Here is a 14,702-nt window from a genome sequence, read left to right as displayed (position 1 = left end):
TTTCTTTGATCATGCCTTTGATATTATATCTAAAATTTTACTTCCATATCCAAGGTCATCTAGGTTGTCTCTTATATTATCTTCCAGGAGTTTTATAGTTTTGTGTTTTGCATGTAAGTCTGTGGTCCAGTTTCTGTTAATTTTTGTGACTAATGTAAGATCTGCATCTATTTTCTCTTTTTTTGCATGTTAATCTCCAGTTGTTCCAGCACCTTTTGTTGAAAAGACTATCTATGTTCAATTGTATTTCCTTTACTTCGTCAAAACTCATTTGTGGATCTACTTCTGGGATTTCTATTTTGTTTCAGTGATCTATTTGACTGTTCTCTCAAAGATACCATATTGTCTTGATTACCATACCTTTTACACTGAATTTTGAAGTCAGATAGTGTCAGTCCCCCAGTTTTGTTCTTTTCTTTAATATTATGCTGGCTACTCTGGGTCTTTTGTATCTCCATATATACTTTAGAATCAGTTTGTCAATATCTATAATATAATCTGTTGAGATTTTGATTTGTATTGTATTGAATCTATAGATCGAGTTGGAAAGAATTGACATGTTGACAATATTAAGTCTTGCAATTTGTGATCATGGAATATCTCTCCATTTATTTTGTTCTTTGATTTTGTTCATCAGAGTTTTGTAGTTTTCCTCATATAGATCTTGTACATATTTTGTTATACTTATGACTAAGTATTTCTTTTTGGAGGGTGCTAATTAATGTAAACTGTATTGTGCTTTTTAATTTCAAATTCATCTTGTTTATTGCTGCTATATAAGAAAGCATTTGACTTGTATATTAATCCTGTATTTGCAACTTTGCTATTATTGCCTATTAGTTCCAAGAGGCTTGTGGATTTTTTTTCGTAAATTATTTGTTGTTGTGGTGGTGGTGGTTAATTCTTTGGAGTTTTCTGCATAGACGATCATGTCATCTGTGAAAAAGTCAATTTTAGTTCTTCCTCCCCAATGTGTCTACCTTTTGTTTCCTTTTGTCTTGCGGCATTAGCTAGAACTCCCACTACAGTGTTGAAAAGGAGTAGTGAGATGGGACAACCTTGCCCTTTACTTGATCTTAGTGGGTAAACTTCAAGTTTCTCACCATTAAGTATGATAATAGCTGTAGATCTTTTGTAGATCTTCTTTATCAAGTTGAGGAAATTCCCCCTTATTCTTAGTTTACTAAGAGTTTTTATCATGAATGGGTAATAGATGGTGTCAGATGTTTTTCCTACATCTATTGATATGATATGATTTTTCTCTTTTAGCCTGTTGATGTGATAGATTACATTAATTGATTTTTATAACAGCCTTACATACCTGGGATAAACCCCACTTGGCTGTGTGTGTGTAAATCTTTGTATATATTGTTGGATTTTATTTATTAATATTTTGTTGAGGATTTTTGCATCTATGTACATGAGAGATACTGGTCTGTGGTTTTATTTTCTTGCAATGTTTTTGCTGGGTTTTTGGTATAGGGTAGTGCTGGCCTCTTACAATGAGTTACAAAGTATTTACTTTGCTTCTATCCTCTGAAAGAGGTTGTAGAGAAAAGGTAAAATTTCTTCCTTAAATATTTGGTAGAATTCACCAGTGAACCCATCTTGGCCTGATGCTGTTTTGGAAGGTTATTCATTATTGATTCAATTTCTTTAATAGTTATAGGCCTACTCAGATCATCTGTTTCTTCTTATGTGAATTTTGGCAAATTGTGTCTTTCAAAGAATTGGTCCATTTCATCTAGATTATATAATTTTGAGCATACAGTTACTCACAGTATTTCTTTTTTTTTAATATTTTTATTGATTTATAATCATTTTACAATGTTGTGTCAAATTCCAGGGTTCAGCACAATTTTTCAGTCATTCATGGACATATACACACTCATTGTCACATTTTTTTCTCTGTGAGTTATCATAACATTTTGTGTATATTTCCCTGTGCTATACAGTGTAATCTTGTTTATCTATTCTACAATTTTCTTTTTAGCCTTCTAATGTCAAGGGGGGTCTGTTGTGATGTTCCCTCTTTCATTACTGAAATTAGTGATTTATGTCCTCTCTCTCTTTATTATTTAGCCTCACTTGAGGCTTATTGATTTTATTGTTTTTTTCAGAGAACCAACTTTTAGTTCCATTGATTTTCTCTACTGATATCTTGTTTTCAATTTTGTTGATTTCTGCTCTAATTCTTATAATGTTGTTGATGTTATGTGTAGCCAGGGTTCTCACTGAGGAAGAAGAAACATTACAAATATGGAATAAGACAGGCAAGAAAAAAGAACCTTGTAAGAGTGTACTGGACTTGAAGGTGTCAGCATGTATGATTCAAAATTTCTAAAATACATATATGCACATGTGCATATATATGTATGTGTATGTGCCTGTGTATATGCATATTAATATTTCCTACTACTAACCACTGAAAGAATTTAGAAGCAAAGACACCCAAGTTACAATGAACAGACCTATCACTTTGCTCCTTACCTCTAATACATTTTCCCATTGTTGGGAACCAAGAATCTTTGGAAAAATGGCTGACTTCAGAGCTGGGGCAGGAAATATACAAGATGAGTGTGGAAATTCCTTGTTATGTGCTAGAAAGTAAGGCATAAATGATTTTCCCCCTGAACTATCTGAGAGTTGCATTCATCATGGCTCTTTACCCCCAAATACTTCAGTGTGTATTTTGCAAGAACAGGAATATTATCTGACAATCACAGTACAGTTATCAACTTTGATAAATTTCATAGTGATACAGTATCTACTCTACCATCTGAATTCCAATTTTGTACATTAATACAATAAAGTTCTTTATCTTTATAGGCATACTTTTCCTCCCATGCAAGATCTGGTCTAGGATCAGGTATTGTATTTGGTCACCATATCTCTAGCCTCCTTCAACCTGGAACATTCCCATAGTCTTTCTTTTTTTGTGAGATTCTTTTTTTTTTTTTTTTGCAGAATAATCTCTCCCTCCTCACTTTCTAAAATAGAACATTCTTTATTTGGGGTCTGTCTGATATTTCCTCATGATAGGTTCAGGTTATGCATACTTCCCTGGAATACTACATAAGTGAATACTATATGAATTCAGAGTATTGCATCCAGGGGAACACAATGTTCATCTGACACTCACCGGTGGAGTTAATTGTGATCACCTGGTCTAAGTGTTGCCTGATTTACATACTATCGAGATACTATTTCTCCCTTGCAACTGATAAGCATTTTGTAGAGACACACTTGAAGACCATGCATATGTCCTGTTTCTTTTGAAAACTTCCCCCTAGATTTAGCATCCACTGATGATTCTTACATGACTAAGCTTTATAATAGTACACACAACATCTATAAATATTTTATATGTAATTATCTATATCTTTATTAAGTTACAATCTCTATAAATACCTCTATATGTAACCATCTGTATCTACATTAAGTTAAATGTGAGTTATTACTGATGCCACCAGCTCTAATTCCATTATCACATGACATAGGTCATTCTAGAATTCTCCCTTTGATGATCTGTAAGTTTTCACTCCAACAGTGAGAAATCTGGTTCCACTATTCGCCACCTATTTACTTAATTGTTCATTTCCAGATACATGTATAGCAATTTCAGAACTGTTATCTCATTTCTGATGGGAAACAACTTATGTGCAGTTCATTTTGCCTTTAGTCTTACAAACTCCATTAAGTTCCAAAGTTACTTAGGTTAGCACCTCTTCCCCCAACCCCCCTCAGAGAGGTTGTTTCATACATTTGTAATGCAGTTAGATTTTCTTGTCACAGTCTGCATTCTTTTGGGGATTTCCTGAACTCATAAATAATTTTTTTTTATTTGCATACATTCAGATTGATTTTTTGTGCTGTAAAGTTCTATAGAACAAAAGCATAATGTCATTATCCACCATTACAGTATCATACAGTCCCAGAAGTCTCTGTACTCCACCTATTCCTCCTCCATTCACTATGAACTCCAGACAATCACTGCCATTTTTACTGTCTCTATAGTTTTTCTTTTTCCAGAATGTCATGTAGTTTGAATCATACAGTATGTAAGCTTTACAGACTGCCTTTTTTTCTCAGAAATATGCAATTAAGGTTCTTCCATGTTTTTTAACAGCTTGATGGTTCATTTCTTCTCATCACTGAATAATTTTCCATGTATGGATATACAACAGTTTGTTTATCCATTCACCTATTGAAGGACATCCTAGTTGCTTCTAAGTTTTGGTAACCATGAATAAAGCTGCTATAAACATTCATGTGTAGGCTTTTGTGTGGACATACATTTTCAGCTCATTTGGGTAAATACCAAGGAGCATGATTACTGGATCATTTGGTAGGAGTATGTTTAGTTTTGTAAGAAACCACCAAACTGTCTTCCAAATTAGCTGTACTGCTTTGCATTCCCAACAGCAATGAATGAGAGTTCCTGTTGTTCCATATACTTGCCAGCATTTGGTGTTGTCTTTTTTATTTTTTAAAATAAGCATCTGCTAGCTAGATTTTGAAGGCCAAGGAAATTTCTCAGGATAATTGCATTTTTGCTTTGAAGTTATTCTCAGTCTCCCAACACTCAAGGAGGAAAAGAAAAGAATTTTCCTAGAGCTACTGACCTTTAATTAAGTCCTTGCAACTTACCTTTAAACCTGTTATGATTTATTTATTTCAAATGCTTGTGAATAAATGTTCAAATAAACAGAATACTGATTTAATAAATGCCAATTGATGTAAATGATTCAAAAGACACTATAAAAAGTGAAAAGGCAAGACACATACAGAGAGAGACTTAAGATTTCTAAAACCATAGGATAAAGTTACGCACAGGATATATAGAGTGGCAACAAGTAAACATGACAAACAGTCCAATAGGAAAAATGGGCCAAGGATGTAGTTTGGTACATCATAGAAGAAGACACCCAACTGGACAAGAAGCATATAAAAAATACTCAGCTTTGCTAGTAATCAGGTAAATGCATATTCAAATGATTGCTTATTTTACAGTCATCACTGAAAAAAATCAGTATATGGTAACATCAGTGTGGTGGCAATATTAGGAAGTAGAAACTCACACTCTTGAGCAGGAAGTAGAAACCCACTTTTTGTGGGAGTGTAAGTTGATTCAACCATTTTAAACAGCCATTCAGAAACACATGATAAGCATTCCTTAAGGCTAAGTAATTATACCTCTAAGGATTAGCACTCCCTAATGTTCAGTAATTACACTTGTAGGCGTGTGCATATAATCTCTAGATTATAGACAGGGGATGCCATTATGAAAAAAAGAGGGATACAGACAAGTCACCAGGCAATTACAACATAGTGTGATCAATACTAAAATGAAAGTGGTGCAAGATGTCATTGGAGTATCCAAGAGGAAAGATCTAATCCATTTTGCAGATGAGGAAATCGAGACTTAGGTTAACTTATGCTCAAATTCACATAGCTGGGAAGAGTTAAAGGAAGGAATTCCATTTGGGTGTTCTAACTCCAGATATCCTACATAGTTAACCATTAACCTATTATTTCCCACACATTAAAAGCCTTCTTTATTTAAAATAAGCTTGTTATAGCCTTAAATTGTTCTCTAAACTTGCCCAAGTGTGAATGTGCAGATTTCTTCTTGACTGAAATCTGTTAGCGTAAACTGTCTTCATCTTACCTTATTATGACTAAATTTACTGCTCTTCTCTCAGTATGCTCAAAGAGTTTCCATACTGAGGAGTATAGGATCCAATGATACCATAATTTCTGCTTTGTGTAGCAGAGATTCGTTTCATTGGAGAATTTTTATGTATTAAGAGAGTATCACAAATACGATAGGTATTATAGCAAACATATTTGGTTCTCAATTCTGGGAGTCCATGTGTGATTCTCTGGGGAAGAATGGCTCTTTTATTTTGAAAAAGTATACTATTCTTTCCAATAAACTGTAGCTGTTGGCAGGGGTCACATGTAGTGCTTCTGATAGAGAAAGGAGACTCCTCCTTGGCCACCTCCTGCAGCCACCCTAACCCTGTTGATCAATAAGGAGCACAGGTCTTCACCAAATCACCTCCAAACCTAATTGTCTAGTAGCTTTTATTCCTAATTGGCATGACCTAAATGTCATGCTCAGATGCCAGATTTGACACATTTCTCGCTCTTGTCTCAACCCTATCATACCAACATGGACTGCTTTGATTATTTTGTGAGTTTTTTGTCCTGATTTCTCCTTCAGTTTCCCATTTAAAAACACATGAATCAATAGACAGGATGTGTTCATTAATTTTAGTTGTGTTTTCTTTTCTGTATGCCACTGATGCCTAAACTCACTGAGTTGAGTATGGGTAGGCACTGCGTTATTGAAATTTGTGCTCAAACTTTTATTTGGTTAAAAAAACAGGCATGCAGGAGTCCATCTCAACTGACATAGAAATGACAGAGATTCCTGAGTGGTTGACTCTGTGACACACCTACATGGGGGGCCAAGGACAATCAGTGAGAAATGATGAGTGGTTGTGGATTCAGGAAAAAGAGAAATAAGGTTTGAAAATTCCATTTCTGAAACCGGTAATTCAGGTAGGTGGCATTTTAAATCCTGTTTACCAGCTTGTTATTTTCCAGAAGTATGAGGGTCTATGGAAAAAGCATTTCTAAGGGGGTAAATGGATTCCTTAAGGTGTATGATCCAAAGAACACTCCACACTTGCAGTGTGGAGCATATTGTCTCTGTAAGGATCATTTGATTAGAACCAAGGGAACAAGGCCCAACCAAGCGGGTTGTGGAGGAACGTGACTGGCTATGAGGATATACCTGGAGTCGGGACTCAAATCCCATTATTTCTGGGTGAAGCCTGGAGTACAGAGCCAGGCTCTGCTCTTGAGTTCCCTGTAACTTCCCCAGACCCAAAATCTGCTCTTCCTTTCCAGCATCCACTGTGTCTGAATCTATGTCTCTTCCTTAAGAGTCTGTCTTTCATTTGATCTCATTGCTCCTTTGTGAGCCTCTGTCTTCATTTACCTTCTGTTCACAAAAGGAACTGACCTTTATGTGGGAACTAGCTCTGCTCCAAAGGCCAGCACAGCTGTGCAACACCTCTGAAGGGAATGCAGCCAGATTCCCAGGCGAACTGTCTCTATTTTGTGTCTGAATGACGACAGAAACTATGAATTCCATCTAAGATGTTCATGAGAGGCTGATTGAGTTGGTTAGCAGACAAGCTAGCACCCATGGAGATGGTTTGGGGAAGAGGTTGGGCTTTGTGCTCCAATCCTGGATCTTCTTGACCTCTAATAGACTCACTCTGAAAGTATGATAAGAATAATAGTAATACTTTCTATATGTACTAACAGGTAAAGTACATCTCTGAGGGTCTGGTACATTAGAAAGTGCCCAGAACTGTGGGGTATCACTTATACTCATGTACAACTATGGCCACAAGACAAGAAGGACATCTTTCAGATCAAGATTGCCAGCTTCCTCTTCTTCCTTTCTACTTCATATTCATAACAGGAATCTACTTACAATTCAGCCATTTACATGCAACTAATTATAGGTTGTTTTCTATCATTATTGTCTTGGTCTTAAAGTTTCATGGAATTCAAGATGTCAGCTGTTCCTTGACAAAGTGTGACACTGACTGGCTTTTCCCATGTCTCTTGGAAGACTGTCTTCAGGGTCTTTGCAGCTCCTAAAGTTGACCAATGAAAACAGCTTGTGATGATGGCTCGTATGTGACCCAAACCAGCTATCTTATACGCCATGGGGCACCCTCCTTTCCACATGCCAGCATCTTAGTCATTTTCACAGACAATGACCCTAATTACTACAACTTTAATAGGAATTCTGAAGCTTATCAAATCATAAATCTACAGTTAGTAGGGGCATAGGGAAGTTGTGGATCTCCTCAAGCAATTTTTAAATTGAGATTCAAATAACATAAAATTCACCATTTTAATGTGTAAAAAAATTTTAGTATATTCATAATGCTGTGCAATTATCACTACTATCTAATTCTAAACCTTTTCTATCACTCCAAAAAGAAATGTCTTACCTATTAATAGTCATTCCCAATTCCCCCTCCCCTCATTCTCTAGAAACCACTAATCTACTGTCTGTCCTTATGGATTTGCCTAGTCTGGACATTTTATGTAAGTGAAATAATATAATATATGGCCTTTTGTATGTGGATTCTTTCATTTAGCATATTATTTTTAAGGTTAATCCATGTTGTACCATACATCATTTCCTCATTCCTTTTTATGGCTGAATAATATTCCATTGTGCAAATGTACCACATTTTTCTTATCAATTCATCAATTGATGGACATTTGAGTTGTTTTCACTTTTTAGCTGTGATGAATAATGTTTAATTCTTTGTAAATGTAGTAAATTCTGCACCCTCTGGTATTGAGAATGTGAGCTGATATTTTCAAGGCTACCCTGAGCTGAAGAGTGGGGATGGGACTAGAGCAAATTAAAATACCACAAAACTTACTGCAAATCAGCTTTTTTTTCTTGTATAAGTACTCCTCATATTGCTAAAACACTTTGGTTAGTGCCAAGATTTAATAAAAAGTCCATCTGACAGTTCTTGCCAGTTTTGTCATTGCCTTTATAGAGAGGCAAAATTGAAAAGTTCAGTTTTTTACTGACATCTCACATCAAATGTTAAATAAAAATAGTTGACATTTACCTGGAGAAGATTTGATGACGGGATAAGTCAAAGAAATCAAGTTATTTTGTCCTCGGGATGCAGATGCCCTGGGGCATCACAGCCCTTTTTACTGTAGGGTTGGTAGTAAATTAAGCTTCATCTCATGCTGGAAATCCAACTGGTAAAAGCCCACAGAGAACAGCCTTTGTTCAACTGGTATAAAGCACTAGGAAAGGGATGACAACTATGACCAGCCTAAGAAGACCCAAAGCTCAATTTTGAGCAGGGAGAAGGCAGATCAGCAACTTTCTCCAGGACATGGGCTATTGCTGAAACCTGGCTGACTCTGAGCCTCTTAGGAAACTGCTGAGTCATAAAGTTGGCTCCATTAATAAGTGAATTTCAAGCAAAGAATTGAGGACATGTCATTAAGTCAGATACGCAAAGCACACGGCAACTCTGTGGGAAGGTTAAGGCATACATTTTGGACCCACACTCACATCAATAGTCTCTACAGAATTTATCTGGAATCAACACCAGGCTGAGAATTTATAAAAACAAAAATGTAGAGGGGATTTTTGTGAAATACACTGAGTCGAATTTCAGGACCAGGGCCTGAAAATTCTTAGCTCTTCTTCAGCTTTTTTGAAAATGAGTAAAGTAACTAGAAACTACAGGAAAAGCCAGAAAGGTGTCCAAGTGTATTGCATGATTTTGGGCAACTGAGGCACTGGACATGGAACCGACATTGGACCTGCAGAGATAAGACTATAGCCCAGCAAATCAGTTAACCTAGAAGCACTCAGTGCCTAGGTAGTCATCACAATGTAGTGTTGAGTTTTCGTTTTTAAACTTTAGAATCAACCCAGAGACAAAGCATGGAAGACTTAGTCTGGTTACAAAATAGAATATAATGTTAATTTTGCCAAGGAGATAAGCTGGTACTAGTATCAGGGAAGCAAGCATGAGGTAAGAGCCTGGGTGTCAATATCTTCATTTCACAGAATGGGAGATAATAGATGCTGTTAATAAAAAATGAGATAAGAAAATTCAACTATATTATTTACTTTACAAAGAACAAAAATAATAAAACATTAAAATTAAGGATGACTTAAATCATCATCATTCATAAACTTATAATGATATCAAAATTATAATATAATAATGATATGTAAAATTGATCAATTAAAAAATTGGGAAAATAGATATATGGTTGATCCTTGAATAACACATATTTGAACTAAACAGGTCCACTTATCTGTGGTTGGTTGAATCCGTGGATGTGGAACCACAGATACGAGGCAGCCACATATAGGGAGGGACAACTATAAGGTATATGTGGATTTTCAACTTTGCAGAGGGTCAGGGCCTCTAACCTTTGATTACTCAAGGATCAACTGTAGAATTAAGAGTTAAAATACAGACACCAGAAGAACTGAAAAGAGAAATAATAACTCTAGTTTGTGGAGCTGGGGTTGTAGAGTGGTGGCTACTTCCTTAACTATGAATAAATGTGTAGAAGTAATATATGCATATGTTTAAAAAATTAATAAAACAGAAAGGCTTGCAATGAAAAACACATACCCACTTTTAGCCATTTCTTTTCATGGTGATGTCTTGACAATTTATAAAATAGACTAGAAATATAAAATTAAAATATACAGTAGGACAATTATACAGATTGTTGTATATTTACACAATAGGATACCTTATAGTAATGGGAACGGATAACATATAACTACATCCAAAATATGAATGACTCTCAGAAACAACATTGAGGTGAAGAAGCCAGACACAAAAAAGTACATCCTGCATTATTCCAATTTATAAAGTACAAAAACAAGCAAAACCCATCTGTACTGTTAGAAGCCAGCATAGTGGTTACCCTTTGGGGCAAGTAGTGACAGAAAAGAGCACAAGGAGGATTCTGTGTTTGGGGTGTTCTGTGTCCTGATCTAGTTGTCAGTTACCAGATACGTTGTTAATTGGGCATACAATTGTTATGCCTGTTTTCCTATGTATGTTATACTTCACTAAAAGTTTAATCATCATCATCATTATCATAGTAACAGATAATATTTAAATGGTGTTTACTATGCATCAGGCACTGTTCTAACTGATTTCACATTTATTAATTCATATGGGTCTTTCTAGACATGGCCATCGGCACCCATTCTTTGCTCTAGCCATTCTCTTTGCGTGGAATGCTTCTACCCTGATCTTCATGTTGCTGGCTCCTTCCTGCCACTCAGCTCTAAGCCCAGTCTCAATGACACCGCTTCATTTTAACTTATTACTTATCACAACTTGAAAATGTTTCCTTTTCATTTGTCTATAGTTTGCTGCCTATCAACACTAGAATGTAAGAAGCTTCATGAATACAAGGATCTTATCTCTCTTCTCCACTTCTGTATCTTCAGAGCCTAGAACAATTTCTGGCATCTAGTAGGTGCTCAACACACACTTACTGAATGACTGTATGAGTGATCAGATCTCCTATCTAGTTCTTCTTAATCCATTCTCCATATTTGAGCCAGTGTAAAGTACAATTTTGATCAAGATCACCCCCTCCTTAAAAACTTACAAGCACTCCTCCCTTGCTTTTAAGGTATAATCCTAAGTCTTTACTATGACTTCATTCATATTTATCCTTTGCTAACTTCTGAGGCCTCATTTTTCTTCACTTTTCTCCTCCCAAAATAGTTCTGCCATGCTGAACTAGTCTCACTTTTCCTAACACGCTAACTTGCTCATCTTCAAGTTTGCGAGCCTGGTGTTTTTTCTGCCTGGGCTCTTCTCACCTTGCTTTTCCTCCTCCTCATGTAATTAATTTCTCCACCTGATGGCTTTATTTTAGACATCACTGCCTCTGAAAAACATCCATGATCCAGACAGGATGGGAACTCTTAATTGCTTACATAGAATCCTCAAATGTCATTCACAGCACTCAGGTGGACAGGAGTAGATTCATGGTTTCCTGCTCTATGGAAATCATGGGGAGAGCTGTGCAAGGACCAGATGCGGCTAGACACATTGGGTCTATGTTCTAGGAGAGGGATTCAGGCCCCTTGTTATAGAGCAAGTGAGAAAACAGCCTTGCCAGAAGAGCAAAAAGAGCTTAGTTTTGACACCAAATGATCTGAGCTCAAGTGTCAGTTTTCCTGGGAATTTCTGGTAATGCCAGCTTCTCAGTACCTGGAGGTCTTAGAGGAGGTTGAGGTCATGTGCGGTTCCTCTCAGTGAGTGGAGAGGGATCCCAAATAACTCATCTTTAGGCAATCCCAAGAGGATTCCTAGTGTCATTCATCTGACCATTATTTTAATAATTATCATACTGCATTAAAATTGGGTGTTCACTTTGTCTCTCCAATAAGTCTGAGTGACCTTTGAGGCCAAGGATTTTGGATTATTGACCACTATTGTCTCCAGCATCTCATTAGGTTTTACATACTTTGGTTCCTTTGAATGAATCAATGAATGAATGACATGCCCTCTAAAATTACACTTTAAACAACTACCTTGTTTAGTAGACTCCTCCTATTTACATGTATGTTACTGTCTGAGCCTCTAAAAGAATGCCCTGGTGGTTGGAAAATTACTCTAAGAGCCAAATGAGAAAATCTCAAAGCTGGCAGAATCCCTTGGCATTATCAAGGTGGAAAATCATGTTCCCCTTGACTCCTTACCTGTGTGTGTGTGTGTGTGTATGTATTTGTGTGTGTGTATGTGTGTTCATCCATCCATCATTCTTCACTGGCTTCAGTCTTGATTACAGAGAAGGAGAAAATACTTATATTGGAACATGAACTAAAACCATATCAGAAGGCTTACTAACTCCAAGCAGTCTCTGAAGACATTAAGATAATATAAAATATTGACATATGTAATGCAACAAAATCTCCCTTATGAATAAATTTAAAACTTTCAGAAACATCTCTAAGCTTTTTTGGAACATGCTGCTATCTTTCTAGATGTTTGGTGTGTAAATTATAAAGCCACAGCAACAGAGGAATGATTTATTTTAGTACAGCAGCAAGTTTCTGAATGGTCCCTCCCTTATTACTATGAAAACTCCAACCAGACTTATTTCCCCTTTCCTTCTGGGTGGAACAGAACAACACATGCCCCTATCATAATGTAAGAAAGGAGTCCTTTCATCTGTGCATTGCTTTGACTCATACAATTTTCTCCTGATTTTGCTATAAACCTGAGTCCCCCAAGAGCTAACAGATAATTTAAAGTCTTCCTATGGTGAAAAAGGAAGCATAGATCAACAGTTAACACTTGGAGTCTAATCAATTGCAGCGAGGAGTGTCATGGAATTACTCAACAGGAGAAGTAGTATGTGACTATTAAGGCTCACCTGGAAGAAATGTCCCATTTGGAAATTGGCTAGTGGGACCCACCCTATTTCATGTAAATTCATAGATTAAAAAGTACAAAATTGATTTTGTTCTCTCTTGAGAAAAAATTAGACATATTTTCAGTTGTGTTTAGTGTAGAGAAACACTAAGTTAAAAGTAATGAAAAAAACTTCAGTTGAATATTTTTAAGATGTTATTGTTCCATGAATTCAATTGTTTTTGAACTTAAAATGCAATCAAATGAATTTCATTGTTTTTAAGTGTCTGATGAAACAGTTCTCTTCACTTGGAAAGGTTTTGCCTGCATTAGTCAGATAGGCTTCTGATTATAAGTGGGCTGATTCCTGCAATGTGTATCTTAACACACACTTACCAAAAATAACTTGTACTTGGTGAACATTTTATTTGGGAAATGTATATGTTACTCATTTCAAATATGTGGATGATATCAAATTTCCAAATAATGAATTCCTCTAGAAATAAAATACTGTAACCAGGTGGTGATGTCTCAAACTACTGTTGTTTACAGTGTGATTCATTAAGTATCTAAATATGTCATCTAGAGACACCTGCAAATAGTATCAAAATACATCATGACTAATACATGAAAGAGGTATCTGCCTTACCACATATATGTACACTTGCCATTGAGTTGGAGTTACATATACAGTAAGAAGCAAGAATTGCTTACTCTCAGATATTTGTAAGGGGAGGTGACCAGGAGTAACTTACGCTTACCAAAATATTAGAGATTAGTCATACTTGATCTAGGTCTTTGGGAAGAATATTCTGCAGGGAGACACACATAGTACTTAAGCACCACAGGGACTATTCTCTTTTAGCACAGAAGTTAGCTTACAGGCATCTCTTTCAAACTAAACCCTGGTTGGAAAGGCTGAATTCTGCAGGGAGAGACCACCAATTTCTCAGTTTTACCCTTGAGAAATGGCAATGAACCATTCTTTTTCTTTACCTTGATGCACACAACTTTTGGGGGCTTTCCTTCTATGATTTACTGAGAAGTAGTCAGTAGAAAACTGAGATATCTGGCCTGGAATAGGTTACATGCATGTTTATATTTTTAAACAACTGGAATTAAAATCACTTTTTCTAACCACCAGAGAATCTGAATCATCAAAATCAAATAAATATTCTCTTTTCTGGTTTACAGAGAGGCAACTTATTGTATCAATTCAATGTTTATTCTGCCCATCCATGAACAATGGTTATTTAGAAATGGAAAACACAGCCAAACAGATAGTTAAGCGACAGATACCGTATTTGGGTCTTAAGTTGTTTGCCCTAATGAACCTAGTGTTCTTTGGGAATAAGTCGGCATTTGAATCTCTCCTATACCACACTTTTAAGGGGTGTATAATTTCAAGTAAAATCAGTCATAGTTATTTGTGTGTACCTTACAGCAATTTTTTCAGAGCTGTTTTTGCTTTTTCCTACAGAGGGAGAATGAAGCCCAATAATACATCCTACTTATAAGGTACCTTGTTCTTTCCCCATTGGGCATTGTTCTTTTCTGACTTTGCACACTCCCTTTCTCTACTCTCTTACTCTGTAACCTTCCTCTAATCTTTCCACAATCACACTATGTAATAGTAACAGCTCACAACAATCTTGCATCGAGAATTCCCTGCTTTGAGCTCCTCTTGGCTACCTTCCAAACACGCAGTGAACT

This window comes from Camelus bactrianus, chromosome X, assembly GCF_048773025.1.
Source record: "Camelus bactrianus isolate YW-2024 breed Bactrian camel chromosome X, ASM4877302v1, whole genome shotgun sequence".
Lineage (NCBI taxonomy): Eukaryota > Metazoa > Chordata > Mammalia > Artiodactyla > Camelidae > Camelus > Camelus bactrianus.
The sequence above is the reverse complement of the archived record's forward strand: the minus strand, read 5'-3'. Positions refer to the sequence as shown.